The 27500-nt window shown below is 43.3% G+C and overlaps 1 protein-coding gene and 1 long non-coding RNA gene across 3 annotated transcripts in view; one reads left to right on the top strand and one right to left on the bottom strand.

Annotated features, from left to right (window-relative positions):
* The window catches only part of LOC143034736 (uncharacterized), a 47199-nt gene extending 20749 nt beyond the window's left edge, over positions 1-26450 (top strand). The window contains exon 3 of the long non-coding RNA XR_012967274.1: positions 25965-26450. This is a non-coding gene — a long non-coding RNA (uncharacterized LOC143034736). The remainder of the gene's footprint in view (positions 1-25964) is intronic.
* Positions 1-27500, bottom strand: part of Ttc7 (tetratricopeptide repeat domain 7) — a 512658-nt gene that overhangs the window by 8424 nt on the left and 476734 nt on the right. The window lies entirely within an intron of this gene.

Raw genomic sequence — 27500 nt, 5'->3', positions numbered from 1 at the left:
AAATGCTACATAAACTTCTTTGCAGATGATGCAAAACTATTGAAGGGAGTGAGTAACGAAAAAGACTGTAAATCTTTTATGGGAGATCTGGACAAAGTCTGGAATTGGAGTAAAAAGAACGAAGTGAATTTCAACATTAAAAAATGTAGTATAATGGAATTATCCGGTAAATACAAAATTGGAACAAAAGAAGTTACAAAAGTAAATTCAGAAAGAGACCTAGGAGTGATCATTTCAAATGACATGACACCAGACAAACATGTAAACAAAATAGTTGGAGAAACCTACAACTTAATAAGATCAATGAAAGTGGCCTTTGACTACATGGACGAGGAAAATGTAAAGAAAATCCTAGTTACACTGATAAGACCAAAATTAGAGTACGCAGCGTCACTATGGACACCAAAATTTTTTTTTTGAAAGAATTCAAAGAGCACTAACAAAGATGGCACCAACACTCAGCATGTTGACATACGAACAAAGATTGGACAAACTAAACTTATTAACTCTGGAGCAAAGAAGAGAAAGAGGCGATTTGATATCCATATATAGAATTATGAAAGGGATGGAAATCCTTGACAGGGATGATCTACTTAAATGGGACAGAAGAAATACAAGGGGACACAAGAAGAAATTTAAGGACAGTTACAGAAGAGATCTGAAATAAGAATAGCTTTCCACATAGTGATAGATACATGGAATAAATTGAAAGAGAAAACAGTGAGTGCTAAACTATACACGACTTTAAGAAAGAACTGCATGCGGAAAGATACAACTGCGGGTCCCTACGAGCATAGCTCTTCTCCCGCAAAAGACAACTAGGTAAAATACACACACACACACACACATGGTCTTCCATGCGGAAGGAATTGATATAAGCACCAAGTGATTTCGTCGTCCTTTCTTATACATTGTAGGCTTTTTCACTTTGCAACAATGGTAAGTTTAATAATCACTTTTAACTATTATACCTGCCAGAATAAAGATGGGTTCAAATACATCACTGCTATATTCTGTTTTGAAAGATAAGAACATCCCAGAACAATTGTATTAATTATATGGCAGTGAAACTTGGACAACGACAAACTAAACAAAAGGAAGATTAGAAGCGGCGGAAATGAGGGCTCTGACACTAGTCCACTATCTCTCTTTGTGGGACAGAGTAAAAAGCAGAGCCATCAGGGAGAGGCTCGCCATTGAAAACATTACACACACAGTAGTATAGCCACGTGGACAGGTGACCCCAAGAAGAAGAAGAAGCCACGCTGAGGGCCTTGGAGGGGAGACCAGATAGAACCAGGGCCTTGGGGAACCTAGGAAGAGATGGATGGACAATATGGACGAAGCACTCATGAGAAGGAACGCTTCACTGGTGGAGGTTGAGCAGTGGGAGATCTACATGGACAGAGCAGCATGGAAGGGGGATCGTACTGACCGGACAGTAATGTCCTAACCAAAGGGTGGTGATCAGGAGAGCAGAGGAGGTTACAAGCCCGCCAGCACCATAAGTGCCATATATGGCTGTCATATACAGTACATATGCCTATGATTCGCCCTACCACGCCCCACCGAGTCCAACGAGAGGGAACTAGGCTTTGAGTATACATGTTAAACCAACAGTCACAAAGGTTATGGGAGAGTATACACGCCCACCACCTTGACACTAAGGAGAAAACAGCAGCCGTGTGATGTCGGCCTAGGCGGTAGTTGTTTGACTCGGGGTATGCTTAACTCAAAGTCCAGTCGATTTGCCTCCGAGCCAAGGGTGGACAACCTTCCTGAAATGAACAGAGGAACAAATAGGCGTGTTGCTAGTCACAGCACTGGGACATCACTCAGCCTCCGGGACTCCCGACTCCTGGCTCTGGAGGGATGCCACGTATAGCAAAGACGTGGGTTAGTGATCATTAACGGGGGATGGATAGCCATTGACTCAGAGTTCAACTGAACTTTTGATGTTTTTCTCTTTCTTCCATCTGTGTCCAACATGCCCTCCTCACTGGTGGGTGATCAGTTGGGGAGCCGGATTAGTCGCCAACGATCCGACAATCGACTGCTATATACACTGCTACCATCGCATTGTATTGAAGTCGAAATCATTAGCAGACAGACAACAGTGCGAAGTAGGATAAGCAGGAGTGTTGCGAAAAAGACGTGAAGTAAGAGGAGGTGGAGTAAGAGGTTCGGGAAGAGAACGAGGAGGAGGAGGAGTGTCACGTATCTCGAATGTTCACGTGTTTTCTTTCTTTGTGCGGTGGATGTAGGTTGTCGGCCAGCACGCAGTTTTCACCCCCCTCCTTTTTATCGCCCAGCTGCGGACCAAGTTTGACACACCCAGTTCGTGAACAATGGTCAAACAGTGGCGTCCTTGTTAATTCCTAGCCTTCAGGTGAACGTGAACGTGAGCATCGCGGCACATCTTGCCAAGTTGTTTGAATATGTTTCTTTTTGTCTGTGAACGTTCAAGGTTTGGATTGAATGTAGCCAGCATTCCATCAACTTGTGTAACCAAATTAACATATGATGGTACGCTACGCCGTACAATTTCTTGTATTTTAAAAGATATTTTTAATTGAATGTCTGTCTCATATGATGACAACAGTTATCAATCGCCGGCCGACTGGCTGGACATGTGTGCGCGCATGTCAAGTTGCCACCTTTATATTTTTTTTCTTGTAATCCTTTTTACTTTTATTTTTTTTTGTTAGTATTAAGGTTTTATGTACGTGCATATTAGTTTTGTGTGTGTAAATTTTAAGGTTATGTAAGTGGGTTAGGCTTGTTAACTATCAGTTAAAGTGGGATAGGAAAGCACTTCCTATTTGACCTTTCGGCCTCTGGCTCCAATGACCATCAGGTCAATTGGCGAGCCTATTTAGAGAGGGTCAACTTGTTTCGTGGGTCTTTTTTCCATCTTCTTTTCCCCGAAGAGGAAGCTGCCGCCTTCCGTAAGTTTAAGGTAAACCCCTTTGTTTAAGTGTTGTTCTAGTTAACCTTTTGTTGTACTACAGTGCTACGCGTGGTGACAGACTTTTTATAACTTAGTAGAGGTTTAGCAAGAAGTCAATGCACGGAGTTTTTAATCCGCTTTGTAATACTTTTTATATTTGTAACTTTTTTTTTTACTGTACCTTTGATTTGCATATTCACCTCATTCATAATTCCGTTTTTGTTGTTTAAATAGGCCAAAGTTGTTAAATTTATAGTTTAATAAAGTGAATAAATGTTCCATTTTAATTTTTCTACCACCGTACTACGCCGGACCTAGCTAATAACCTGACTGTTTTGAAGTAGTACATCTATCACAACCTGTCCATAGATAATTGATCTTTTTTTGATACGGGAGGTTCGTGACAGGAGGAGGAAATGGAGGAGGTGGGGGAGGAGAAGGAAGAGGTGAAGGTAAAAACGGAGGAGTTCCAATTATTTACAATGGTAAATAAAAGACTGCCGAGGGAGGGTGGGTGGGTAGTAGCAGAAGGACCTGATAGTAGATGTTAAAAGTTTCAGCATTAAAGTGGAGACGAATCTCCAACCATAATGAATGCTAAGCGACTTGGTCCGTAGGGATGTGCCTAAGGTCCCTAAATTACCGACTACATAAAACTTGCAGCCAAATACCTCATACTCTGGACCATGAAGAGCTGAAAGAGGATGAGGGAGAGGAGAAACAGACAGGGGGGAAGGAAGAGGGAGGTTCGTGACAGGAGGAGGAAATGGAGGAGGTGGGGGAGGAGAAGGAAGAGGTGAAGGTAAAAACGGAGGAGTTCCAATTATTTACAATGGTAAATAAAAGACTGCCGAGGGAGGGTGGGTGGGTAGTAGCAGAAGGACCTGATAGTAGATGTTAAAAGTTTCAGCATTAAAGTGGAGACGAATCTCCAACCATAATGAATGCTAAGCGACTTGGTCCGTAGGGATGTGCCTAAGGTCCCTAAATTACCGACTACATAAAACTTGCAGCCAAATACCTCATACTCTGGACCATGAAGAGCTGAAAGAGGATGAGGGAGAGGAGAAACAGACAGGGGGGAAGGAAGAGGGAGAGGAGGAGGGAAGACGAGGAGAAGGCAGAGGAGGAGAAGGCAGAGGAGGAGAAGGCAGAGGAGGAGTAGGAATAGAGGGAAATGGTGGAGATGAAGGAGGTGCACGAAGATGATCAAGAGAAGGAAAAGAAAAAAATGAGGAGCTTTAAGAAATGGACAAGGAGGAGGATAAGGATGAAGATGGGGATGAAGACGAGGGAGAAGAGAAGGAGGAAATGGAGAAGGAGGAGGAGGAAAACGGAGAAGAGGACGAGGAGGACGAAGAAGAATACGGAGGTCGGGGGGAATGAGGAGGAAGAGGCGAAAGAAGAGGACAAAGATGAAGATTAAGATGAGGAAGAGCATGAAGAGACAAGAGAAACATTAAGAGGTAGAGGAACAGAAGGAGAAAGAGAAGGATGAAGAGGACAAAGAGGACGAGGATGAAGAGGACAAGGAAGACGACGAGGAGGAGGAAGAGGTGAAGAGGACGAGGAGGAGGAGGAGGAGGAAGAAGGCAAGGAAAACGAGAAGGAAGACGTGGGCGAAGAGGAACAGCACGAAGAGAAGGATGAGTATAGGGAAGAAGAGGAGGAAGTGAGGAAGAGGTGAAGGAGGAAGAGGACAAAGATGAATATCACGAGTAGCATGAAGAATGAGGAGGAGGCATATGAAAATGATGATGATGATGAGGAGGAGGAAGATGAAGAGAAAGAAGAGGAGGAAGATGAAGAGAAAGAAGAGGAGAGAGGATGAGAATGAGAATGAGGAGGAGGAAAAGGAGGCAGAGGAGAAACAGGAAGAGAAGAAGTGAAGAAGAGGTGTGCGTGCGCGCGCGCGCGCATGTGAAGCATTCGAGCTAGGGCGCACCGCCACCGCCCGCAGTGCCCGACTCCACCACGCCCACCAATGCCACGCCCACCTTTCTCCTCCAGACACTCCTGCCCGCCCGCAGATACGACCGACTGCCTGCACAAAATGGTTCTCCTGTGCCTCTCCACGCCCACCCTCCTCCATGGCCCAGTTAGTCTTCTGCTGACTGGCCCTACCGTCGTCTCTACGCTATATTTACGTACATGTTCTTCAAATTTGACTAAACATATATCATTTCATATATCAACTGCTAACATGTAGCATTCGTAATATCTAATAGTATAATTTTTAAAGCACACGCGAGCGCGCGCACACACACACACACACACACACACACACACACACACACACACACACACACACACACACACACACACACACACACACACAGTCACAAACTCCAACAATATGGCACGTAATAATAATAGAAATGAAAATAGAAATTGTGACATAGGCCACTTGATCTGTTACGGAGCCAATGGCCAAGACCCGGTGTCGCCCACCCATGGTTCACTAGCTCGTAGCCCCTGTCGACTCTCGCCGCCCCCTGTTATAACTGTCTGTGTTGCCCGCTGTTAGTCCTCTCGACACTGTAGTCGCCCTTGTGGTCCTCAGTTATGGGTATAGCAACTCACTTCTTTTAGTTATAATATTCTGTCCAGGAAAATGAAAACGTGTTATATTATCCTTCTGTATCTTTCTTCCGTTAATTCTTATACAGCGTGCTCCAAAGGAATCCCTCGAGAGCACTTATGCAAGATCCCACGTGAGCTTTGTTTTTTAGTACAATGATCTTTAACTTTATATTCAAGATCCTCCCCTAACGGCGTGATCTTACAATCCTGAACCAATTGAGTTTTCTCCTCCTCCACCCTTTCTCCAATCAGATTCGTTGTTACAAGTCTATATGGCAATGTTGTTTACTTAGAATAATCTCGAGTCTCTGCATAATTCTCACTTCTGTTACAAAGGAATGCCATGTCAGCAATACACTAGAGCTCCCGGCTCTTATTTATAAACAGTGCAGTTCGAGCAACACCACCCACATATAACTGTCACTATGTAACTAAGTAATTCTCGACTCAGACACGCCAGGTGCGTGTCCTGCTTGTGTAGTGCCTCGTGTGTCCCATCATGCTTGTCGCATCGCTCAGTGACAGGCATTACGTGTGCATATGTGGGCATATGGCGCGTTTCCTTGATGTTGATTTCACTTCCAGGGTTTTCTCCATAAGAGACAACTCTCAGAGGTTGAAATGAAAAGGACATCCACATAATTGATGGCTAAGCCAGGTCGACCGATCCTGCCGAGAGTTCCTTGGAATGGGAAAGATAGATGCATTTGGAGACTTAGAGAAACCATGGGAATAAGTTTAAGCCCTAGTGATGATGACAATGATTACAACAATAATGATAATGTGTAATATATATATATTTATATATATATATTTATTTATATATATATATATTTATATATATATATATATATATAATATCAATCACTAACTTTTTCCATATTAATTTCTTTAAAAACGATCGAGATTAAAAAGGAGCTCTATGTAAGCATATTCGGAAATTGATACGGTTTCGAGATAGAACTCGAACCTAGTCGATACGTAACAAATGGACAGTGACTTAACCAATATATATACATACATATCAAATCAAATCAGCCATCCTGAGTCCACTGCTGAACAAAGACCTCTTTCATAGCATTCCATGATTCACACGACCGCGCCAACCTCTGCCATGTCACTCCTGCAAACTTCTCAAACTCGTCTCTCCATCTGGTCTTCCTATTCCACGCTTCCTATCTCGCTGCGTCCACTCAGTAACACACTTGCTCCATCCCTCGTCAGTCGTTCGCACTAACTTACCTGCCCAATTCCACTTCCTCTCTTTCGCCGCCTCCACAATATCTTTCACTCTAGTCTGCTCTCTCACCCAACTTGCTCTCTTTTGGTCTCTCAGCGTTTCTCCCATCATTGATCTCTCCATTCTCCTCTGTGCAGTCCTTAGCTTTGTTTACATTGCCTTCGTCAGTTTCCAAGTCTCACACCCATAGATTATTGCTGGCAGAATCCATTGATTGTAAACTTAACGTTTCAAACATAAAGGATAGAGAGCTTCTCAGGCTTTTATTATATTTACCAAACACTTTCCAACCAATTGTAATACGTCTTTTTATCTAATTATCATGATCTTTTGTCACCTTCACTGCCTGGCCTAAATAATTATACTCCTCAATTTCTTCAAGACTCTCACCATCAATTACAATCTCTTTACTTTGAACTTTCGTGTTGAACATCACTTTAGTTTTGGCCTTATTCATTTTTAAACCTACTTTGAGACTTTCCTTGTTTAGATTGCTCAGCATCTCTTGCAAGTCTTCTGCTCTTTCTGAAATAAGAATAATGTCATTCGCAAATTTTAGGTGGTTCAAATATTCGCCATTAATCTTCAAACCTTTCTCTTCCCAACTCAAGGTTCTGAAAATATCTTCCAAGCAAGTTGTAAATAATATGGGTGGAATGGTATCGCCTTGCCGTACTCCTTTTTTTATCTTGATCTTTTCTGAATCTTTATGTAGTCGAATTATAGCGGTACCATACGCATAAATCTTTTCTAAAACCCCCTTACGGTCTATTCGTTTGTACCCTGACTGCGTAGTGAGTTTAGTATTGCTATTTGTTCTACCGAGTCAAAGGCCTTCTATTAATCTACAAAAGCTCAACAGAGAGATGTATTGTATTCTGTCGTTTTCTCGATTAGTTGGTTAATCGCCTGCAAATGGTCTAGAGTCGAGTATCCGCTCCTAAAACCTGCTTGTTCTCTCGATTGGTTTCCATCTAAAACTTGACTCAGTAAGGATCTTGGAGAATACTTTATATACATTTGATAGTAAGCTAATCGGTCTATATATATACGTATATATATTTATATACAAATATATATATATATATATATATATATATAAATATATATAAATATATATAAATTGTTTGAGAGAGTGAAAGGTGGGGAAGGATAAACGAAGTTGGGCTAAGAATACATTTAATGTCCTAACGTTTCGGTTTCTATGACCTTCTTCTGACGACTCTGGAGAAGGTCATAGAGACCGAAACGTTAGGACAATAAATTTATTTTTAGCCCGTCTTCGTTTACCCTTCCCCACCTATCACACTCTCAAACAATTTATGTATATCTATCTATCTAATATATATATATATATATATATATATATATATATATATATATATATATATATATATATATATATATATATATATATATATATATATATATATATATATACCTGACCCAGACTGTGACTCCTCCTGTTTGCCTCCATAGGGGAGTGGAAATGAGAGTAGGGATGGGGAGTAAGATAAAGGCAAAGAGGAGAGGAGGGGGCGGGGAGGGGAAAGGGAACGGAAAAAGAAAAAGGAAGGGAGAGAAGAATGAATGGTATGGAGAGGGGAAAGGAAAAAGGGAAAGGGACGAGGAATAAGAAGGGGAAGAGGAAAGGGAGAGAGGAAGAGGGAAGGGGGACGGGTAAGGGAATAAGAGGGGAATGGAGAGTAAAGGGAGAGGGGAGAGGGATAGGGCACCGTGTGGGACGGGGTGAAGATTGCTCGGCCCGAATCGGCTCGTCCTCCCTCGGTCCCGTTCACGGCAATGGCCGTCCCCGTCCGTTGGAGAGAGAGAGAGAGAAAAAAAAAAAAAAAAAAGGCGTTGGCTACTATAAGGGGGAAAATGTCACAAGATATGGAAGGTGTTACAAAGAGACGCCTCTGTGTGCGTGTTTATGATTCACCATTGTCTTGGATCGCGTCCTGGACTTCAACTACCCTCCCGTATGAGTTTCATAGACATATTTATGGATAATGCTGTGATCTTACACACACACAAACTGTCGAATGGCTCGTCTGAATAGACTCGGTAAAGCTGAGACTACATGCTACTGCACTATATGAAAGTATTGTGGGAATTGGTCATTTCACTTTGTAATAGGGTCATAGTCTAGCGGTTAGCGTCATTGCCTAATGACTAGCACAACAAAGGGTTCGAGTCTCAGTGTCGTGGGTTCTAAATCCATTTGTCTTAAATTCACACACACACACACACACACACACACACACACACACACACACACACACACACACACACACACCAAGCAAGGGGTCGATCACAAATCTGGGTCATCGATAGGAACCCTTGACGGAGGGAGTTACGTGTCTGTGTCTGTGTCTGTGACTGCGTGCGTGTGTGGGTGTGTCTGCAAAGACATGCAACCTTATCGTAGGCGTCACGGTTGCACAGGCGACACAGAGGTACATTGCAATACGTCTGAGACGACAATGATGCACAGTGTCCAAGAAATGCATCCAGGGAGAACCTTAGGTTTAACCCATTAAACTCCGATGACAAGATTCGTTGTCATTTGGTCAAATAAAACAAAAAATTATAAAACACCAAAATGTTTGATCCAACACCAGAAAAATATGACGTCAGTCCTCGCTTCGCTGCGAGCGAAGCGAGGACTGACGTCATATTTTTCTGGTGTTGGATCAAACATTTTGGTGTTTTATAATTTTTTGTTTTATTTGACCAAATGACAACGAATCTTGTCATCGGAGTTTAATGGGTTAAGAAGGAAGTAGGCAAGAACTGGTTTACCAATAGAGTGGTTAACGAATGGATTAGACTTAATAACCATCTAGTGAGCAAAGAAACAATTGGTTGTAAAAAAAGACTATATAACTTTATGGATAGAGATGAAAGGTGGTAATGGACATGGAACTGTCTAGTGTAGGCCTTATGGTCTCTAGCAGTCTCCTCCATTCTTATGTTCTTATGATTGTAGAACAAGATGAGATGTTGCTGGGAGGATCGTTGGCAATTTGATTGTGGCTCATGCAAGACAATTCTGTTCAATTATAAGAAGAGTAAGAAGAGTCCACTTCTCAAAGCGTTGAGGAATTTCTCGACTTGCCCGTTGGAAAGCATTGGTACAAGATGGTGAGGAGCCTAAGCCAGGAGGCACTGAGTAGCTGCGGCCGAAGCCGTCATCTTCCCCCTATACGCCTTGGGGACTGTTGAGGCAGGGTAACTACAGTCACTCTTGGGAATCGGAGAGAAGTACGGGATTCGAACCCACAACTAAGCAAATGCGAGGCACGAGCGCACTTCCGATGACGCCGCCGCCAGCGCTGTAGACTCGAAGGAAGTTGTTTGGAAGAGCACCGCCAGATTTTATTCAGTTGTGGGCTCCGTCGACCCGAGCTCAAGGTGGGGGGGGGGTTCCTCCTCCTTTTCGTCTTTCTCGTCCTCTTCTTTCCCTCTCTCCTCCTCCTCCTTCTTTTTCTCTTCCTCATCCTCCTTTCCTCGGCTCTGCTCTTCCTTTCCCTTTTCTCTCCTTTCCCTTCTTCGTCCTCCTCTTCTCTCTTCCTCCTTCCCCTTCTCATTCTTCTTCCTCTCTCCCTCCTCGTCCTATCCTACTTTTCCCTCCTTCTCGTCTTTCCTCCTCCTTCTCCTCACCTTTCCTTTCCTCTTCTTCCTCCTCGTCCTATCCTATTTTTCCCTTCTCCCCTTTTCCCTCCTCGTCTGGCCCGAACAATTCCCATCCATCCATCCATCAGCCCTAGTTCAATAGGATCGTCTGGCATTGTAAAAAGAAAAGAAAAAAGAAAAAAAAAAGAGAAGAAAAGAAAAGAAAAAAAGAAAAGAAAAAAGAGAAAAAAAATATATATATAAAAGAAAATTAAGATAATAATAATAATGACACTCCATACTCGTAGGTGTATAGTTGTGTACATATCCCTTCAGTGTGGAGGCAAAGTGCAGACCGAGTGCGAACGTTGTGGGGGTTAACGCAAGTGCGCCGTAAGATCAGAGGTGGATGATGTGAGAATTGGTATTTTGAGGGGCCAAATCTATCGCTCGTGTCGCTGGGGACACCATCTTGCCGAAGAATCACAAAAGTGGTAAACGACATCTTTAAGGAAGACAGGAAGAAGGCCCGATATCAGATCAGCGTTTACCTTTTTGAGTGGAGATTACTCTCCAAGCATAAGTGAATCCTGCGTGACTCTGGTCCATAGGGGGTCTCACAGGAACCCTTAAAAAATCGAGTGCATCATAATCATGTAGTCGTTAACCCCACACAAGAAGGTGGAGGAAAAGGTAAGGTGGATAGGGAGGTGGAAGGGGGGGAGGGGAGGTGGATGGGGGGTGGGGACGAGGGAAGGGTTGTTGCTGCGATACGCAGATGTTGATGGATCAAGTGGGTGTCGGAGTGGAGGAGGAGGAGGAGGAGAAGGAGGAGTGAATAAATAGGATAGGACGAGGAGGAAGAAAAATGAGGAAGAGGGAAAAGTAGGACAGGACAAAGAAGAGGAGGAGGAGGAGGGGGAGGAAGATAAAATGAGGAGGGAAAAAGTAGGATAGAACGAGGAGGGGGAGTAGGAGAAGAAAAAATGAGGAGGGAAAATGTAGGATAGGAGGAGGAGGGGGAGAGGAAGAAGAATGAGAAGGAAGGAAGAGAGATGAGGAGGACGAAGAGAAGGGAGAGAAAAGGGAGAGGAGAGGAGAGCAGGATGAGGAAGAGAAAAAGTAAAAGGAGAAGAGAAGGAGGTTAACTGAGAGAGGAGGAGGAGGAGGAGGGGGAAGGTGGGGAGAAAAGCGGAGGATGAAGAAGGGATGGGGGAATAGAAGGGGCGAGGAGGAAGAGGAGGAGGGAAGGAGGGTGGACGAGCGGAGGACAGAGAAGGAAAAGGAAAAGGGGAGAGGAGGAGGAGAGGAGGAAGAAGAGGTGGAGAAAGAGGGGAGGAGAAGAAGTGGAGAAGAGGAGGAAGAGGAGGAAGAGGAAGAGGAAAAGGAGAAGGGGAGGAAGAGAAGAAAGGAGGAGAAGTGGAGGAGGAAGAGGAGGAGTAGAAGGGGAGACGAAAAGGATGAAGAGGAGGAGAATGACGAGGAGTAGTGGAAGGGAGTAGGAGGAGGAGGAGGGAGAGGGAGAGGGAGAGGAGAAGTAAAGATTGGGAAGAGCGATATATTAGAGAGGATGGCGATGAGGAGAGGAGATGAGAAAAGGAGGAAGAAGACGAGGAACAAAATGAGAAGGGGAGGGGAGAGGAGGAGAAGGAGGGGAGATGAAAGGAGGATGAAAAATAAAGAGGGAGTGAGAGGAGGAAGAGCGGTGGAGAGGTGTTGGAGGAAGGGGAGGGGAGGGGAGGGAGAGGAAGAGGAAAAGGGGAGAGGAGGAGGGGAGATTAGAGAGGATGACGATGAGGAGACGAGAAGGTAAGAGGAAGAATGGGAGGAAGAATGAGAGGAAGAGGGGAGATTAGAGAGGATGACGATGAGGAGAGGAGAGGATAGGAGGAGGAAGAATGGGAGGAAGAGGTGGAGGAAGAGAAGGAGGAAAAGGAGAAAAGGAGGAGGAAGAGGAGAGGAGGTGGATTAAGGAGGGGACTGGAAGAGGAGGAGAAGGAGGGGAGGATAGAACGAGGGAGAAGAGGAATAGGAGGATGTGAAGGAAGAGAAGAAGGAGGAGGAGGAGGAAGGAGGAGTGAAAGAAGAGGACAAAAGGAGGCGGAAAAAAGAGAAGAGGAGGGATATGAGGATATGGTGGTGGTGTTGGAGGATGAGTAGGAAGAAGAGGAAGAGGAAGAGGAGGACGAGAGGAGAAGGAGGAATATGAGGAGATGGCGGTGGTGGTGGTGGAGGAGGAGGAGAGAGGGGAAGAAGAGGACGAGAGGAGAAAGACGAAAAGGAGGTGGAGAAGGCGGAAGATGGCGAGATGGTGAAGGTGGAGGAAGAGGAGGAGCAGGAAGAAAGAGGGGAAGAAGAGGACGAGAGGAGAAAGACGAAAACGAGGAGGAGAAGGCGAAGATGACGAGAAGGTGGTGGAGGAGGAGGGAGGGAGGGAGGGACTTGGCTCTTGCATTACGTCCTGTAAAGGGCCATTTACACGGTCAAACGGTTTGTCAAACAAGTGTTTGAAATGATGTTTGACAGTGTGAATGAGGTATTTGTTTGTCAAACACGTTTGACAAACGTGTTTGACAACTAAATACCCCACTCACACGGTCAAACATCACCTCAAACACTTGTTTGACAAACCGTTTGACCATGTAAAGTAAATGGCCCTTTAGAATCACGATCGCTATGGGACTGGTCTGCCGACGATGCACATTTTTCCTTACATATTTGTGAACATCTACGCATTAACGCCCATGTAGGTACGAGTAATTCACGTGTATGTTCTGTACAATGACATGTACATGCATATGTACATTTTCTACTCATGTCTTTGTAAAATCTGTTTGTAAAGACTTCATGTGGGAAGTCTTCAGGCGGACTTCATACAATCCTTCAAGATTCCACTCAAAATCATAGTTGAAAATATTTTCAAAAATAAAATACAGAAAACATAAACACATACATAAAAATACAAAAAATGCTTTACATAAAAATACATAAAAGAACAAAAAATATGAGTAGGACATAAAACAATGTGCTTCATAGAAAGGCAGGTGGAAACAACTTTGTATTTTTTTTTTCTATTTCGTCTTTCGCCGATCAAAATCTGACATTAACGAGACTAAAATCGGGATAATGGGTGGTGAGAGGAGTGGGTGGGGGATAAGGGTATGTGTGTGGGGGGTAACCTTCCATGCTGTTCTGAACCTGTCCTTCAGAAAAAAAGATGCGTGTGTATCACTGTATTCCCTTCAATCCATGAGATATTGAGATTGGGAGGGACATTCAATGGGATTTAATGTATATACAGTGGCTGAGTGTCTTCACACTGGACATTCAATGGGGTTTAACCCATTAAACTCCGATGACAAGATGTCTTGTCATTTGGTCAAATAAAACAAAAAATCATAAAACACCAAAATGTTTGATCAAACATTTTGGTGTTTTATGATTTTTTGTTTTATTTGACCAAATGACAAGACATCTTGTCATCGGAGTTTAATGGGATTTAATGTATATACAGTGGCTGAGTGTCTTCACACTGGGTTATTTTCCCTCCGACTGTTGGAGCAGACTTGCAGCCCGTAGCTTTCGGGAAGGAATCTGATATGCTGGAGGGAAATAACTTTCCCCCAGCATATCAAAAGACATTCTGTGTATTTATGTTGAGGAAACAAAATAGTTTGCCATTGTGATCTTACTGCGGAAAAATTTCTGAAGGTGGGCGGTTCCGCCGATTAATCGGTGGTTGGAGGAAATATAGCCCAGTGTGATGATGTCATATAGAGTATTTTCTTTTGGAATCAACACTGCTATTCACTATTCACTATCAATGGTTCAAAGACCAATATCAAATTCGAGGCATCTGAGGGCTGGGTGGATGATATATTTCAACCTGTTCATGTATGTGGTGAGGACACTGAGGTCATATCAGGAATCCTCTCCAATGGATTTACTCAACCAGAGTATATGGCGTTGTCGATATCCAACCAAGTTGCTTGTGCTCCCTGTCATGCTGTGGAACGTGAACAGTGAATGCTGGTTGAGGAGGCATCGAGACGTCATCGGAGTAGAATGGGATAATTATCGTTTGTACGACTTTACATCGAACCAGCATTGCTCCGTAAGACTCAATCAAGGCCTGTTAACACCATGATTTGGGAACGTAACTCCGGCTATGTGGGCATGTGGCACACTTCCCTGATGTTGAATCCCATTCCCTTGGCCATTTCCACAAGAGACGACCCTCGGTAGAGGAGACGAAGGAAGGTGACGCCCTCAGAACTCGTGGCCGGGGCTACTTGATCGAACCTGTTGAGAGTTGTTTGGAATGGGAAAGGAAGGGTGTCTGCATGGGAGTCTGGCATCGGCGTGTGACGCGCCTACCAGTGTATGCTCCTAATTGATACCAATGATTCATAATTTAAACTTATTGGAATACATAGTACTATCGAGGATTTTACTTCCCCAGCTGTAGACATGAACAATATGAACAGAGATGAAGAGCCCCACATCATTCCAAGCAGCATTTCTTTAGCGTACTGTAAATCTAGATTTCACACTCAAGTTCGAATTGGTATGCAGCCGGACTGTATCCAGCTCTGATGGATGACGATTGCAGTTGGCCCAGGCCTAATGTATTCCGACTCATGCCTGCTAAGAGGGGCAAAGCCTGTACATAAGAAAATAAGAATCAAGAAAACTGCAAGAGACCATAAGGCCTACACTAGGTAGTTCCATGCCCCTTACCACCTATCATTCCCATTCATAAAGTTATCTTACTACATGGTTACTAAGTCTATTCCATTCATTAACCACTCTAGTCGTAAACCATTTCTTATCTATTTCATTATCAGCCGCGTAAGGGTCGTTGGTACATTTAGATTCCAGGATATAATGTGTTAGCGAAACCTATCCACCTCGAGATCCCAAGACCGAGGATTGACCACTGAGCAATTGTCACTGCGATTTGCTACTTACGTCGATATATAAACCCAGTCCAGCTGGGGTTGAGGGAGCTCTATAATTCACACTTGTGACAGTTGTTCCCAACTGGAATCTTTGAGAGGTCCTCAACGGTTTCTCAGAGTTTTCAATGGTTCCTCAACGAGTCTTCACTGGGTCTTCATCAGGTTCTCCATGTTCTTTAACTGGTCCTCAATGGATTCTCAATGGGTCCTCAACGGGTCTTCACTGGGTTCTCATCAGGTTCTCCGTGGTTCCTCAATGGGTCCTTAATGGATTCTCAATGGGTCCTCAATAGGTCCTAAGCGAGTCTTCACTGGGTCCTCATGAAGTTCTCCGTGGTTCCTCAAAGGATCCTCAATGGGTCCACAATGGATTCTCAATGGGTCCTCCACGGGTCTTCACTGGGTCCTCATCAGGTTCTCCGTGGTTCCTCAAATGATTCTCAATGGGTCCTCAATGGGTCTTTATTAGGTCCTCACCAGGTTCTCCATGGTTTTTCAACGGATCCTCAATGGGTCATCAACGATCTCTCAAGGGGTTTTCAATGGGTCCTCAACGGGCCTTCACTAGGTCCTCATCAGGTTCTCCATGGTTTTTCAACGGATCCTCGATGGGTCCTCAACAGTTTCTCAACTGGCCCTCAGTGGGTCCCCAACGGGTCTTCACTAGGTCCTCATCAAGTTCTCCGTGGTTCATCAACGGGTCCTCAACGGCTTCTCAAGGGGTTTTCAATGGGTTCTCAATGGGCCTTCACAAGGTCCTCATCAGGCTCTCCATGGTTCATTAACGGGTCCTCAATGGGTTCTCAATGGATCTTCACTGGGTCTCCATCAGGTCTTCCATTTTTCTTCAACGGATCCTCAATGGGTACTCAACGGCTTCTCAAAGGGTTTTCAATGGTTCCTCAACGGGTCTTCAGTGGGTCCTCATCAGGTTCTTTATTGTTCCTCAACGCATCCTCAATGGATTCTCATCAGGTTCTCCATAGTTCCTTAACGGATCCTCAATGGATTCTCAACGTGTGCCGCCGTAACCTCTGTGTGCAGCTCACGTTCTCAGGAAATAAAGTTTCTGAGTTGGTAGAGTTGCTACCACCTGTTCCAATGCCATGACTGTCTACGTGCTTAAAAACGTGGGTTATGAGACCACACACTGCGTCAGACATGGACCTTATGCTATGAGGAAACACGGTCGCTATTTGCGTGTATAATTTCGGATCCTACATTTTCGTTCAAGTCTAAGCAAAAACTGAGACGCAGGTGACGTAGCACAGAGCAAAGGCAGATTTCCTGTTGTTTTGAATTTCTCTCTCGCCTGAAATGCTGAGGTAGTACACCTAGAAGCATTTCAAACTGTACTTCAATTCATTAACAGAAAGTCTGAATTTGCTTTGTGCTGCGTCGCCTGTGTCACCTGTGTCGCCTGCGTCTCAGTTTGAGCTTAAGCTAAGTAGCGGCAGAAAGTCCAGGAATGCGTCGATTTAGTTACACCTTTTTCCTCCATCACAAATATCTTAGACCTTTCGTCAAACAATCGGGTCATTAGAAAGGTACAACGATTGTGGTTGGAAATTTCGCACGACCAAGTGATAATACATTTAAGGGGTTATCACACTGGGCTATTTTTCCTCCAACCTCCAACTCATCGGCGGTACCGCCCACCTCCACAACTTTTTCAGCCGTAGAATCACCATGGCAGACTAATTTGTTTTCTCGACAGAAATACGTATTATGTCATTTGGTATGCTGGAGGACAATTGCTTTCCTCCAGCATATCAGATTCCGTCCCGAAAGCTGCGAACTGCAAATCTGCTCCAACGGTCGGAAGAAAAACAGCCCAATGTGATAACGCCTTTACTTTTCCTTGCTAACTGATATCTATCGCTCCACCACTTTTCAAAGCGCCTGTCAGGCCGGGAATAAACGAGGTTTCCAGATTTTTTATTTTTTTTATTTTCAGCAGTCACTTTCTCTGCAAGGTGGCTAGGCAAGAAACCCTTTGTAGGAGCTCAGGGATTTAAGACCGTTACGTCCTTAGTCTTTGCGGGACTCGAACCGCCAACCATCTATCAGGTTTCCCTCCTCCAGAAGCAAGCGCTTGGTCAGTTCAACCATCGCTCTCTCTCTAAATTCCATGGTTAACACGGAAAATTAAATATAATGGTAATGGCTGTAGGTTAATGAATACGATCTAAAGCAATGGATCTTGACTATTTTTTCATTTGTAGATCCCTTTTCATTATGTGTACCGTAGAATCTGTAGAATTGTGCTTTGTAGAAAGATACAAGCACCGGCTTCGCCGTCCCGGCTACGTCAAGGTTGCTTGGCCTGCGGCGCTGCTCGCTTCTCTCCGGGCGATTCGTGCCCGGTCTCAGCCCCCCTGTTTTCAATAGTTAAACTGGTTCAAAATAAATATATATGAATACATTTGGGTGTTTTATTGGTCCACTTTTACTCTCTTTGGAGGTGGTCGTTCTAATTCTTATGTAGGCGGGGTTTACGTGATAGGCGTACATCCGTGTCCTAGAGAACCCTTACAAAGAACGGCACCGGGGTGTGCCATAGAACTACCAATACCTAGAAGGGCTCTCCGGACCAGCATTAAGAAACTGCTTAGAATTGGGAATTTTGTACATTTTTTCTTATGATTTGGTTTAACGTCGCGAAACTTCCCCCTATCAGGAGGTTAGGACGGTTCCTCTTCGTAGCGTGGAATTTAATGAACAATGTCCGCCATCACCTCGACCTACGTCACAAGTAGCGAGGCCCTAACCCGCTCAGCCAGCGAATATGCAATTGAAATATACATTTTATTATACTCGGAACATTCCAACAGTTTAAGCCCGAAAGGACTTTAACCCCTCCACCCACCCAACCCTAGGTAAAAAATCTCCTCTTAGAACCCCTAATCTCGAGGTTCGAGAGCTCGATAAGCGATCTACTGGATAGATTCGTTCCCTTGAACAACTCTCGTATGGTTTAAATTAGGTCAAACCCGCTCTCACATTCTCCCTAGGATCCGCCCTAACAGTTATCTGTCGGACAGTACTCCGGGGGGAAAATCTCGTCCCAGTTGCGCGGATTTAGGCATTCTGCCTATGTCGGGATGCAAAACAAGGGCTGCCGGGGGAGCTCGGTGAGGGAATGATTAAAATAAGCTCAAAGTAGTTGGAGGGGACGGTGGAGAGATGGAGACGAAGAACTGATACATGGTGGATTCCGGACTGGAAGCAGGCATCAAGAGACGATTGCTTGACGACAGCAACAGCGACGCCGCCGCCGCCGCCGCTGACGACGACGACGGCGGCGATGACGACAACGACCATGACGACACACGTGGCAACAGGCATCCAAGGCCATGCATCTGTTGTCATGGTAACATTCTGGCGTAGCGCGCTCTCGTCAGAGCCACGCCTCTCACTCACCTCTGGCACTTTCTAGGCCTGCCCCCCCCCCGCTCTCCTTTCTCTCTCTCTCTCTCTCTCTCTCTCTCTCTCTCTCTCTCTCTCTCTCTCTCTCTCTCTCACCTCTGGCACTTTCTAGGCCTGCCCCCCCCCCGCTCTCCTTCTCTCTCACCTCTGTCTTTCTAGGCCTGCTTCTCTCTCTCTCTCACTCTCTCTCTCTCGATGGACCGGGCTATGTTTCTATTTCCTCTGGGTTTTGCAGCCTTTTCCCTAAAAATTCTGGGAGCATTGTGAGAAACAGTGATGATATAATTACACTATGATTACTGCTGTCATTACTATGATTACCATAATCATCATCATCAATCATCATCACTAATTTTTTTTCATTATTATCATTATCATTGCTGTTATTATCATCTAATATGTTACAGCTGTAGGGGCGTGCGTGTGCGTGCGTGTGTGTGTGTGTGTGTGTGTGTGTGTGTGTGTGTGTGTGCGCGCGTGTAATACATTGTCGATCATATTTGAAAAAATCTCAACCGAGGAATAAATAAGTAATACATAAAAAAGGCCTCAAATCGATGGATTAAATCTGTGTTTTGAGCAAAAAACTAAAACTGAACCATACAAAAAAACAAAAAACAAAAAAACAAAAACTTTGTGTTTGCGCCAATGCGCCATTGCCTGCCCGCTCGTCGATTGTAATAGAGTTGCCAGACCGGGCGGCTGTTGATGGTTCGGCGCTGCTACTCTCCTCATAGTTTACGAGCGGTGAACATCAATATCGCGCTATCATAGCGACAGGAACAAAGTAAATAAGTCTTTATGATGTATTTTATGGCAGGCTCTCGCAGAAACCAGCAGACTCCGACAAACTCAGAAAGACTTTTGACAGACAGACAAATTCTAACAGACAGATTAGAAGTGTCTTCGAGAGCCCAACACCAAGTTCGTAAAGAGACGGGACACAAAAGCAAAGGGACCTTTAGGAAAGTATCCAGAATTTCTCGTCAGGAAATTCAGTTGTTTATGCCTTGGACATAATGTCTCCCTTTCCATAATTTATAAGTAATAAACTATTCGGAACTCCAATCAAACATCAATGAAAACAAAAAAGAACGCCTTGCGTCGTTCCTGAACAATATGAGTGATAGTGAAGGATCCCTTCGGATCTTTTAGGAAGAGGTTTAAGAACCTAAGACTGGAGGAGACTACAAGAGGCCATAAGGCCTACACCAGGCAGTCCCATGTCCATTACCACCTTTTATCCCTACCCATAATGCTATCTCAGCTTCTCTTAAAACAACCAATAGCGTCAGCGCTCAATACATTGTAGTTAAGTCCATTCCATTTGTTAACCACTCTGCTGGCACACCAGTTCTTGTCTATTTCCTTCTTAAAACCCAAATTTATCCAATTCAGATCCTTTACTACCAATTTGATAATATAAAGAAAATGGGACAAGACAGGATGGCAAAGAATTGATGAGGCAAAGATTTGTGCCCTCCGGAGGGTAGGTCATCTTGTCAAATTGTACGTGTTACGCATGTATACTTTCTCGTCCATCAAAGGGTTGAAGAGCCTACAAACTTTTGACCTGTTTCATAGCAGATAACGTTTTCCCATTTATTCTAGCAGCTATCATGGTGAGCTATTGATCTCCAAGGCATCTCTTCGGTGGCGGAGGCCGATCTCGATGATGCCCTTGCGCACCGAATGGTACTCTTCCATTGACTCTTGCCACAGATAGGCTATTCCATACAGCGCTGTGGCAAACCTTCCTCAGCAAAGAGACAACGGTCTGATCCTTCACGCATTATCAAGTGTACCCTCCCCTAACCAAATGCCCCCACCCTCCTTCCACCATCGCGGTTTCTATTTCCCTTTTTTTTTTTCTTTTTCTTTTTTTTTCTTTTTAAGCTTCGTGCCTTCCCATTGCTCCAGTAGGGCAGGACGAGCTGGATCTAAATTGGACATTTTTAGGTTTCAGAAGGAAATAAGCAAGAACTGATTTACCAACAGAATGGTTAACGAAAGGAAGAGACTTAGTAACTGTAGTGAGTGCTGAGACAATTAGTCGTTTTAATAAAAGATTAGATAACTTTATGGATGGGGATGGAAGGTGGTAAGGGTCACGGAACTGGCCAATGTAGGCCTTATGGTATCCTGCAGACTCCTCTGTTCTTATGTTCTATATACCTTAATCGAGCTCAATCTCTTCACCTGCAGGATCTCCCTTGATCTGTGAATAATGGGATCTTCATCTCTTTCCCTTCAGAAACCACAACTAATGACAAAGTGCAGTTCATTCCAGTTTGTCTCTAATTATTACAACACTATTTTGGAGTAAATTTGTGCTATATCACGATACAATAAATATAACAAAACAAGTTTAACTTGGTAATAAAGAATATGAAAACCGAAAAACAAAATCACTTTGTTTTCGGACAAAAAATAAAACGAAAACACCAATTCTATTTTAACCTAGAATAACCTAACCTGACCTGACCCAACCAAAGGCACCAGAAAGCGCAGATAACGACGAGGCGGCATCGTCGCCTAAATTGACCTGGATCTGAGATCTAGTAACTTCCTTTGTTCTACTTGTCTCTCATCCTAGCGTTGGGTACATCTCAAGATTAAATATGCCATTTGGAAACACGGAGTGTGGTGGAATTTCACCCAGCATTACCCCCTTCTCTCTCTCTCTCTTTCTCTCTCACACATATTGTATCCCTTGGTCATAGACAAGACTCTTTGTATCTCATGAAATAATCCCTCCAAATGACGGACTTTAAATTTTTTTGTGACTTTCAAATTACTGAAGCATTTAGTAATAAAGATATCTTAAGAAGAGTTAGGCTCAATTAAAACAAATGAAGATATATACATATACATATACATATATATATATATATATATTATATATATATATATATATATATATATATATATGAACTGTTTACGAAACGGGAGGTGGTGGCGTTGCCCCTAAGAGTCGAACGCAGGCGGCTCCCAAAGGTGTAAAACAGGGCCTAGACGATCAATATTATTGCGCAGTATTCCGTATTGTACAATATTATTGACGGTGTAGGGATAATATTGAGGAGGCACACGTGTTTTGCCTGTACATCTGATTTCTTCAATATATTATGTCATTCTTCAATACTATCCCTACACCGTCAATAATATTGTGCAATACGGAATATTGCACAATAATCACAATAATATTGATCTTGTAGGGCCTGCTTCAACGTACATTGTCTGAGAAGCGCTGAATTTGGACATATCGCCTTGTTATCTTACAGATAATGGGTGATGTCTTATCCATGACGTCATAGGGACCATTTCACCCATTTAGCACGATTTTTTATATATCTTTATATATATATATTTAAGCTAATACTAAGCAAATATATTTAGGTGATGGATGAAGTCTTTTACTACCTCATTTCTTCTCGATTACGCCACGCAGCTGACTAAAATTGTGTCTGATATTACCTTGAACGTTCATCAACTGAAAGATGTCACCGTATTGATGGGGGTTGATATCAGGGCTGTTGGCAAAACACTCGACAGGCAAACGCATTTCTCGCTCTTCATTCTATTTATTTTTAACACTTCGTCTGAATGAAAACGACTTAGGTTACGATCTTTCGTGTTTCAAATTTCCAAATGTCAAATAACTTTTGCGTCTTAGGGTGAGAAACTGAATGACGAACTAAGAGAAGTTAAACCTAGAATACGAATGTTAGACACAGTGTTGAGATGTTCTTACGGAAGTCTAGGATATCGTAACGAAGTAGCAAAAGCAAGCAGTATGCTAGCCTAGTGTGCCGCCACCGTGATGCCAATGAGTGACGGGCAGCAAAAGCGACCGCGTCTGGATGCGGCTCAAAGCTGGGCCCCCGGGCATCGCGAGATTCAGGATTCTTGTCAAATGTTGTGAGTCTGAAAAGCTGGAAGACGACTTCGCTTACAGTATTCTAGATTTCCCTAAGTTTACAATTCAAGAAAGTGTCTAACATTCGTAAAGGTTTAACTTTTCCAAGTTCGTCACTCAGCTTCTCAATCGCAGAGGCGATTTGGCATTTGGAGATTCGCCAAAAATGAAAGATTGTAAACGGAGTCGTTTCTACTCAAACGAACTCATCTGAGTCGCATAAGTGTGACAGGATGGGCTTTACGCGTTCTTGGGTTATCACACTGAGCTATTTTTCCTCCGACATCCTACCTCCGACCTCCATTTGAATAACTAGAATATGACTCCGCTTACAGAAATCTAGACTTTTCCAAGAACATTTCAACGGTATGTCTAACATTCGTGTGAATTTAAATCTCTCAGTTCATCATTTAACTTTCCTATGTATGACGGGAGAATAATTTGATATTTGGAAATTTGAAAAATGAAATATCGTAACCGAAGTCGTTCTTAGTCATACAATACATTCCGGCTGTCGCCCTAAGATTCCATTCAGAAGAGCACCCCCCCACACACACCTTTACTACCTTAAAGGTCTTGCCTTGGCACAACGGGGAACCTAATGCCAAAACCAAATCACAGAACCCAAGACCAAATCAAATCGTTTGGTCTTTGAGCAAAATGTTAACAACTGATGACGTCACAATAGCAAGGACGGTTATAGAAGATCTCAAACCCAAAGTGTGAAAAAAAATCCAATAATCAGATGTGAAAATTCACTTATCAGTTGCCCGTACACATCCACCCACAAACATAGCTTGCTGGTGGATAGCATATATGACCAGCGAGTACTGGGGTACAGAGTACGCGTCTCGTTAAGGGCATGAGAGCTTCTTCTCCGTGTCTGCACGACGCTCCTGTCCCATTTGAGCAAGAGGATGGGTGTGTGGTATGTGTGTATGAATATTTCTCATCCGGGAAATGAATCGCAGTCGATCACAAGAGAAGCACGTGAGTCACACACTCTCACACACACACACACACACACACACACACACACACACACACAAAGAGAGAGAGAGATAGAGATAGAGAAGAGAGAAAAAGAGAGTGAGAAGAAAGAGATAAGGAGAAAGGGAAGAGAGAAGAGAGAATGAGGGTGAGAGAAAGAAAAGAGAGAGAGAGAGAGAGAGAGAGAGAGAGAAGGAGGGGAGAGTGGTGGGAAGGGGAAATGAAGAGCGGTGGGAAGGGAGGGGAGCGGGAGGCCAGGTAAAGGAGGAAAGGAATGAGGGGAGTTGAGGAAAGGGGAGAAAGGGAGTGAGAAAACAGGCTGAAGAGGGGAGGAAAGGCGATGAAAGTTAAAGAAGGAAGGGGAAGCAAGGCGATGGGGGAGGAAGGGCGGCATGCGGAGGAGAGGGGAAAGAGAGGAGCTGAGGGAAAAGAGAGGGGGCGCGGGAGAATAAGAGGAAAAGTGGGGAAAAGAGAGAAGGGCGGCTGGCAAAGAAAGGACGGCTCGAGATCCGACCTACGACAAGACTGCCGAGTCAAAGGAAGCGAATGTCCGGAGAGGGAGGGAGAGAAAGAAAAAAAAAAAAAAAAAAGAAAAAAGAAAAAAAAAGAAAAAAAAATAGCGAGCGAATGGGAAAAAAAGGACGAAGAGAAGGCGGAGGGGGGTGGGTGGGGAGGGAAGCGAGGGTGAAGATAGCAGCAGCTGAGAAGCTTTAGACTGAAGAGGAGGAGGAGGTAGCAGGGAACAAAAGGACAGGTGGAGATTCTGTCTCACAGGTACGTGAACACACGGGCAAAAGGGCAAGACATAATTAGACCGAGCATCACAAAGAATAGAAAAAAATCAAGTAGAAAATGATAAAGGAAAAGGAGAGAGAGAGAGAGAGAGAAAGAGATAGTCACCACCATGGTTTTGGATCACGTGTTGGGTTCGTGATCGACATTCATTACCCTCCTGAATGAGAGCTCAGAGCTCATATATGGCCCGATCTATGGGTAATGCAGCGACCTTACGAACTCTCTCTCTCTCTCTCTCTCTCTCACACACACACACACACACACACACACACACACACACACATACAGACACCTTCTTGTTCAACACAGCCGGGTTCTAGTTTGCAGTGTTGTGAAGCTTTTCAGCCCTGTGTGGGGATCGAACTTGGACCACTGAGTTAGCAGGCAAGCTCGGTGCCATAACACAAGCGTCTCTCTCTCTCTCTCTCTCTCTCTCTCACACACACTGTCACCCACTCGCATCTTTGTTTTCTGTACTTGGAACATACGAAGGGTAAATGCTTTCATCTTTAAATCGTCTAAATAACGATATGACGTCATATCGCTCTACTTTATTCTTCCTACGTTCAAATAAGGACATGGCAATGCGCAAGATACCCGTCAGCCTTGTGGTTCAGAACCAGAATATACTGTATGTGTATATCGACACATGAGTATATAAATACATACACATACACACACACACACACACCCACATCACATACACACACAAAGTGAACAAGCCAGTCTTTGTGAAGCTTCTGTGTGGTTCCTCACATTTACTAATTTTTGTCAGTGTTAGTGATATACTAGAGTATTTAGGAAGATGAAAGCAACTTAAGTAAAAATATCTGGTGTTGTTTTGACAAGTAAATCTCTTTTCCTCCACTGGCTTTCATCATTCTAATACTAACATGAACATTTTATAAGAACATAAGAAAGGAAGAGACTGCAAGGGATCATAGGCTTACACTAGGCAGTTCCATGTCCAATACCACCTGTTTTCCCTATCCATAAAGTTAGCTAATCTTAACTTAAAACAACCAATTGTTTTAGTGCTCTCTGTATTGTTAATAAGTCTGTTCCATTTCTTGACCACTCTGAAGGAGACTGCAAGAGACCATAAGGCCTACAGTAGGCAGTTCCATGTCCCTTACCACCTGTCATTCCTATCCATAAAAATATCTAATATTCTATTAAAACAATAAATCATTTCAGCGATCACTACATGGTTACGATGTCTATTCCATTCGTTAATCACTCTGTTGGTAAACCAGTTCTTGTCTATTTCCCTCTTAAACATAAAGTTGTCCAATTCAAACCCATTACTACAGGTCACGCCCTGACGCCATAATATGATGACCTTGCCTGCATCAACCGATGTCTTTCCTCCTTGTGGGAGTTGGCCTATGTCTTTTCTTTGTCAACCTGCATGGAGTAATATCATGTATAACTCCATTAATATAACTGATTTTGTTTGATTTTGTTTTATATTTGCAGAATTGGCCCTGTGCTGGCTTCATAAAACACAGCCCGCTGTTGACACTGATGACGAATGCAATGGTGGTGACGACAATGATGAAGACAACGTCGTCTGTCATGACGACAAATAAAACGATGAGAATGAAGACGACAGCAACGTGATAATACTTGTGCCGACAAGAACAGTAATCGTTTTACCCCTTTGAAGGTACAATGCATACAAATATATATACATATGCACACACAGAACTTTACGTCCTTTCCCGCCTCTTGTATAATATACATCAAATAAGCCTTCTTATGGAGTACGTTGTACATACCAAGAGCTTTTTTCCACCTTATAAGGGAGGTAGCCATTATGGGGTACCGATTATATAAGTTTTATTCAGTCAATACATTAGGGATTTCAGTTACACCCCTACGGACCAGCGACACGCAGTACTCTTTTATGAATGAAGGCCAATCTCCGAAAAAGGGGTGATTTTCAATCGTACCTCACTTCAATTTCCCTCCTTGGGTCTCTCATTTACCACCTGTATAGGGGCGATGTTGATAGAAGTATAGATAGTAGAGAGGTATAGAAGATAGGAGAATAGAAAGGATAATACTGTTTACTGTAGAAGAAATACTACAATACAGAATAGTTGAATGAATAAACAAATAAATAAATTACATGTGAGAAGCCAACCCTCTCCCCGTTTTCTTACAAGTGTGAAGTGTCCATAAACTAATAACATTACTAACTAGTAATAGTAAAGCCTCGTTGACACGCGGGTAGTGTAGTATCCGTTAGTACTAGTGGGTTGTAAACTATCTACTTGTTCAATGTCAACGGTTGAATAGTAAATTTGCTTCCAAACTATGCTAGTGTCAACATTTAGTTGCCGTTAGGTAAGTTAACTTGCAGCTCTACCAAACTAGCCCCGTGTCAACGAGTTCTAATGTCTTTTTATGCACTACAGAAAAACAAAGTATTTTCCCTTTTTTATTTTCTTTCAGTTTCCACGAAAGTCTTTAAAGGGGCACTTTATCGAAAACCTTTTTAAACAATGTGTGTATATATATATATATATATATATATATATATATATATATATATATATATATATATATACGTGCAGCAGCCATACTGAGTATACTGCTGAACAAAGGCCTCTTTCATAGCATTCATGACTCACACAAATACGCCAACCACTGCCACGTCACTCCTGCAAACTTCTCCATCTCCTCTCCGTCTTCTGTCTGGTCTCCCTCTTCCACGCTTCCCACTTCACGGCGTCCACTCAGTAACACACATGCCCCATCGCTCATCAGTCGTTCTCACTAACTTACCTGTCCAATTCAACTTCCTTTTTTTTTTTTTTTTTTTAACCTTCTCCACAATATTTTTCACTCTAGTCTGCTCTCTTATCCCACTTCCTCTCTTTCAGTCTAACTATTCTTTATGCGACATGAAATTTTATTTCTATTTTGGCCAATTTACCCAAAATTCAAAATCAAACCGACGAAACAAATGGTTTATCAACGCAATCTTTCTATAGCAGATCTTTTAGT

The sequence above is a fragment of the Oratosquilla oratoria genome, chromosome 1, assembly GCF_046742065.1.
Source record: "Oratosquilla oratoria isolate Oo_2021 chromosome 1, ASM4674206v1, whole genome shotgun sequence".
Lineage (NCBI taxonomy): Eukaryota > Metazoa > Arthropoda > Malacostraca > Stomatopoda > Squillidae > Oratosquilla > Oratosquilla oratoria.
Note: the sequence above shows the minus strand (reverse complement) of the source record. Positions and strands in the feature narration are given on the sequence as shown.